At 41.9% G+C, this 4871-nt stretch overlaps 1 long non-coding RNA gene across 1 annotated transcript; it reads right to left on the bottom strand.

The window, feature by feature from the left end:
* Positions 1-2342: 2342 nt before the first annotated feature.
* On the bottom strand, positions 2343-4629 carry LOC146863885 (uncharacterized). The gene is made up of 3 exons (XR_014976581.1): positions 4520-4629; positions 3135-3230; positions 2343-2719 (listed from the first exon to the last, which is right to left on the bottom strand). It is a non-coding gene; the product is annotated as an uncharacterized LOC146863885 (long non-coding RNA).
* Between the last annotated feature and the right edge of the window lie 242 nt (positions 4630-4871).

Here is a 4871-nt window from a genome sequence, read left to right as displayed (position 1 = left end):
CCTCCTCTCCACCGTCACGTGGCAGAAGTCGGGTCTTGCAAAGAATGTGGAGCCATTGAAGGATTTTTTTGAGTCTGGTCTGGCCTTATCAATTATCTCCTGTCTCAGTAGATAGTTCCCTATATACACTAGTATAGCTCTGGGCAGGGTCCCTTGCCCGTTGGGCCCTTTTTTTCTTTGTATAAGAGGGAACCTGTGCGCCCGCTGGATCTCCAGCTCCCATTGCCAGTGAGCCTCTGGAAAAGCCCCCTTAAGCAGATTAACAACAAACCCTCTCGGGTCCTGCCCCTCCACCCCTTCAGCCAGTCCCAAAAGTCTAACATTGTTGCGACGTTGTCGATTTTCAAAATCTTCTAGCTTCCACTGGATATCTTCTACTACTTTCTCTTGATCGGATTTGGAGGACCGCAATACAGCTATGTCATCTTCTAGCCTCCCAGTCCTTTCTTCAACCTGTGCCACTCTGTCTGCTACCTCCTCATACATCTTATTCATTTTTTTGAGGGAAGATTGTATCTTTTTATTGTCTTGTCTAGCCCTCCGGCTCACTGCCCTTGCCTCCCCTTGCATTTGTTTCAGGGTAGCAAGTATCAAATCCAGTGGTGTTTGCTGTGTTTGCTGTGTCGATCCCTGAGTGTCTTCCTGATATAAACTTGAAGTAGCCGAATAATCCCATAGTAATTTCTTGCTTGTGCTTGTGCTCGTCGGGGAGTTCTGTATTCCTATTTTAGACATTTTTTTCTGAGTCCTTTGCCCATCTGTTGAGGAGGTCTCGGTGTCAGAACCCCCATATGAGCTGGCGTCACTAGAGACATCCGCCTCAGAGTCGTCATTTAACGAAAAAAAACGATCTCCCTCTGGGGAGCCTGCTCCCTTGTTATCTGTATTTGGGCGGATATCTGCCAGATGAATTCTAGGGTTTTCAGGGGTTTTTTCCCCCCCGCCCTTATACGATATTGTCAATACATCGTGGTTTAACCCCGCTTCCACCTGCAGCAGAGCGTCCATCATTTCGGTGTTACCACTACTTCTTGTACTCCCTGTGTCCCCTGTTAGCTCCTCAGTCTCGACAGCCCCCTCACATTGTTTAGCAGAAGCCCTTGGCCTTGTAGAGTCGCTTACCCCCTGCATCTCTGGATTGTCCGCACTTGGCTGTGCGAGTGCCTCCTCCGTTGGGCTGACAAGCGGGATTGCAGGTTGCTCGGCAACCACGCTGAAATGAATTTTCAAATGAACAACAATTCACTGCTTTTTCATTCAGTGCAATAAATTATTGTATTGTACTGCACTAGTGGTAAACTTTGTAAACCTTTTCTCAAGTTTTATACTACTACATAAGCCCACTTTGGGTGACCTACTTCAGCAGAGAGTGAGTCACAGGGACCGAAGATGTCCAATTGGACAGTCAAAGCAGTGTTCAGTCCAGTTCCAGACTGTATGGACAAACCACCATAGACTTTAATGAAGCGGTCCTGATGCAAGGGAAACAGAGTGCTGAAGATTCTCAAGGATGCTGGCATGCTGATCCAGTGACTGGGGTGTTCCTGGGGTCATCCTTTGGTCCATGAACACTGCCAGTTGCCACTGGTCTACCAGTCTCTAAATACAGCAAAATCATTGGTCTCCCAAGCTCACTTCAGAGGTAAGGTGTTTTTCATTACTAACTCACCAAGACAGGCTTGGCCAGCTTTTGCAACCCTGTAGCTGTAACAGGAAGTCGGCCAAATGACTTTTGGAGTCTCTTCTTCAGTCTGAGCTTGGGGATTACTTTTTCTCAAGCAGGGCAGCATAGGCCAAGTCTTCTCTTTGCTAGCCCAAGACGCAGCAGGTGCCCTCTAGCCTTTGGTGCAGCCTCTCAATGCTGTAACCAGGGAACAGCAGGAAAGTCTTTCTTCGGTCCTCTCGTCAGTACAAATGTGAGGTGAGGTCTGGGGGTCAGGGTTTCCACTTTTATGCCCACTATGAGCTTAGGGAAATGGGATAGCTAGCAAAGTAACTGGGCCACCAGGTACCTCCCTCTGATACCCAAGTGAAATAAGGCAACCCCCTAAAACGAAAAATACTTTGAGGTCAGGGAACAGGGGGAAGGGGAACAGAAGAATTAAGTACACAATATCCCTCTAGACCTATATTGCTTTATATCAAACTTATGTAGGCTCACATATAGAAAGCACAAAACACCCTTATATATGCATTACTCTTATGTCTTTTTATTGTGTTTTATTTCTTTTTTTCATCATTTTTACATGAGTGAAATTCATCTCCTTTTTAAAAAAAAAAAATACTTTTTTTTACAAAACAATCCAGGCCATACAGAAATATAACAATCTTTGCACATATATTAAATATTTGAAAAACAGAATTTATACAAAATATGAAAAAAATGCATATCTATTAGAACCATCATACGGATATTAACATTTATTTAGAATATCCAAAGACAGAAAATCCCAATACCTTTTCACACCTCTTCACACTTCACATCCATATCACTATCATCCATGACATACATAATACCCACCCCAGAGCCAAAATACATGCACAGATGAAACCAACAGGGGTGAAGAGCTCAACCCTTTGATGCTGTGCTGAACGCTAGGGTGTGTCATTCAAACTGGTCGACGCACGTTTCGATGGCTTAATCCTCTTTGTGTGCCATCTTCTTCAAGACCTGTTACTTTGAAGTTTTGTAACGGGCAAGATGAGGGGGATGAACTTTCTGAAATGACAATATGGAATATTATTTTGCTGGATGTCTATTCTTATATTTATTTATTTAGAGCCCACGGGAGATATCTTACATTTTCTCCAAAATCAATAACTAAAATTATATATTTATGCTATCAAAGTTGCAAATGTGCCCCTTAGAGGCGTTCTCAGTGAATAAAGTAAACCCACATCCATAGGAAGCATCCAAAGGGTAAATAGAAAAACATAGACTACACCTGATACTGAGGCAGGTAATTTTAGGTCATGATCAGAAAGAAAAGATTCTGCATTTTTGTAACAAAGGGAGCACTGATAAACATGCAATGTCTGTCAAGTCATTGGTGCCCCCCTATATATCTCAAGTGAAGACAGGCATGCCACAGGAGAAACTGACTAGAGGGAAAACACATACTTTTTATTCCTACCCGTTTTATTTTGCTGTGTGGATATCTGCAGGTACTTATGACACTTTATAAAGTTGCATTCATATGCCAAACGCTACCATCTTGCTCTGTGCGCGGCTATAAAAAGAGCATATAACTGGCGATTAGGCTTTACACATATATTTGTATGGACAAATTGGAGATTTATCTAAAAGGTTTTATTAATATCTAACATGTTCAGATCCCACATGCATCTATATTTACCTATCATTCTGCTCTGTGATACAATAATTTGATAGAAATGTCTTATCACAAACAGAATGCTTTGCAGCATAGCTCTTAAGATGCAGATTGGGGTGCCATGTTCCGTGTTGTCATCTAGTCACTGCATATAGGGAAAGCCAAACGTAACAAGCAAAATTGTTGTCACTACTTACCACTGTTTATTAAGTATTATGTATGCAGAAATACAGCTAACACTTATTTTTTATAAGAAAAATTAATAATTTCTTAGATAACCTACTTTGCCACATCAATGTCTTTTTGGCTCCTCCTTCTAATTTTTCCTTTTTTTCCTTTTTTATGACCACGATATTTGAGGCCTATTTGTAAGAGTAGGGGGTTCGCTCCTTTTGGGATGACCCTAGTTGTAATACAGAGTAGGAATTAGAGTTACAAAAGGAATAAAATGTTTTTTAAAGATATATTCAAAATACGGTGACCCCACAAAGTACTAACAAAGTGATGTCTTCATTAGAGACATACGTTGACTCATAATTACTCCAGCTAGGGATTTATAGCTTATGATAAAATATGCTATAGTACACAGGACAAATAAGCTCTGGCTGCTCTGTTCTCATGAGAACTTATGAGTCACAAACATCTTTCAGCCATGGGTACTGTCTCGTAGCCTATCGAGGGGGAGTGCTCTATGTGTGCGTTGAGATCTATTTGTTAGTATTAGGCTCACCCCAGTTTGGCACCGGATATTTCTAATAATCTACCCACATTGATATTCAACTGGCCAATGAAGCAGATAAACTACCTTCTGTAGTTCGAACGTTTTATGGGTAGAAAAATACTACCGATATGTACTGTTATGGCTGTATGACGATCTCAGCGTTTATGAGTATGAATGCCGTATAAGCACATAGAATCTGCTTAGCCTGTGGGTTATATCCAACCCTGATGTTCGCTTAATAGTAATGGTACAAGCTATGCCCTGCGATGTCCTGCAGTGGTATCCAAGTGATGCCCCCCCCATGAGTATTGGAGAACCAATAGTATGAGTACCCGTAACTCAGACATTATTTTCAAAATTATTCTTCCCCCGATGCCTAATGAAAAAATATAGAGAGTATCTAATTCCAACTAATTCTTGTCATACGATATGTGCAAATGCGAGGTACCGCCGATGTACGCCTTACCTTCAAGGATTGGAGAGTTTCACACAACCGGCATACCCTCGCGCTGTAATGATTCTACAGATACGCGGTGATTTTCTCTGAATTTATATGTTCTAAACGGAACTCACAAGTCTTCTCTAATCGGAAACAGCTGCAGGGCGCCATGGCGTCATCGTCTATGCGTCGGCCCACTCTATGTTTACCTGAATGGGTCTGTAATTTGCGGCGCCATCTTTGAACGAGTGTTACAAGCTAGAGTACCATATATGTTACCTACCTCTAAAGGGAATGAATATATGTATGTGTATGCAACTTGTCATTCAGGGGTATCCCCAGTCAAAACATTCCTGTGATTGCTATATCATGGATATTG

Source organism: Triturus cristatus, chromosome 2_1, assembly GCF_964204655.1.
Source record: "Triturus cristatus chromosome 2_1, aTriCri1.1, whole genome shotgun sequence".
NCBI lineage: Eukaryota > Metazoa > Chordata > Amphibia > Caudata > Salamandridae > Triturus > Triturus cristatus.
Note: the sequence above shows the minus strand (reverse complement) of the source record. Positions and strands in the feature narration are given on the sequence as shown.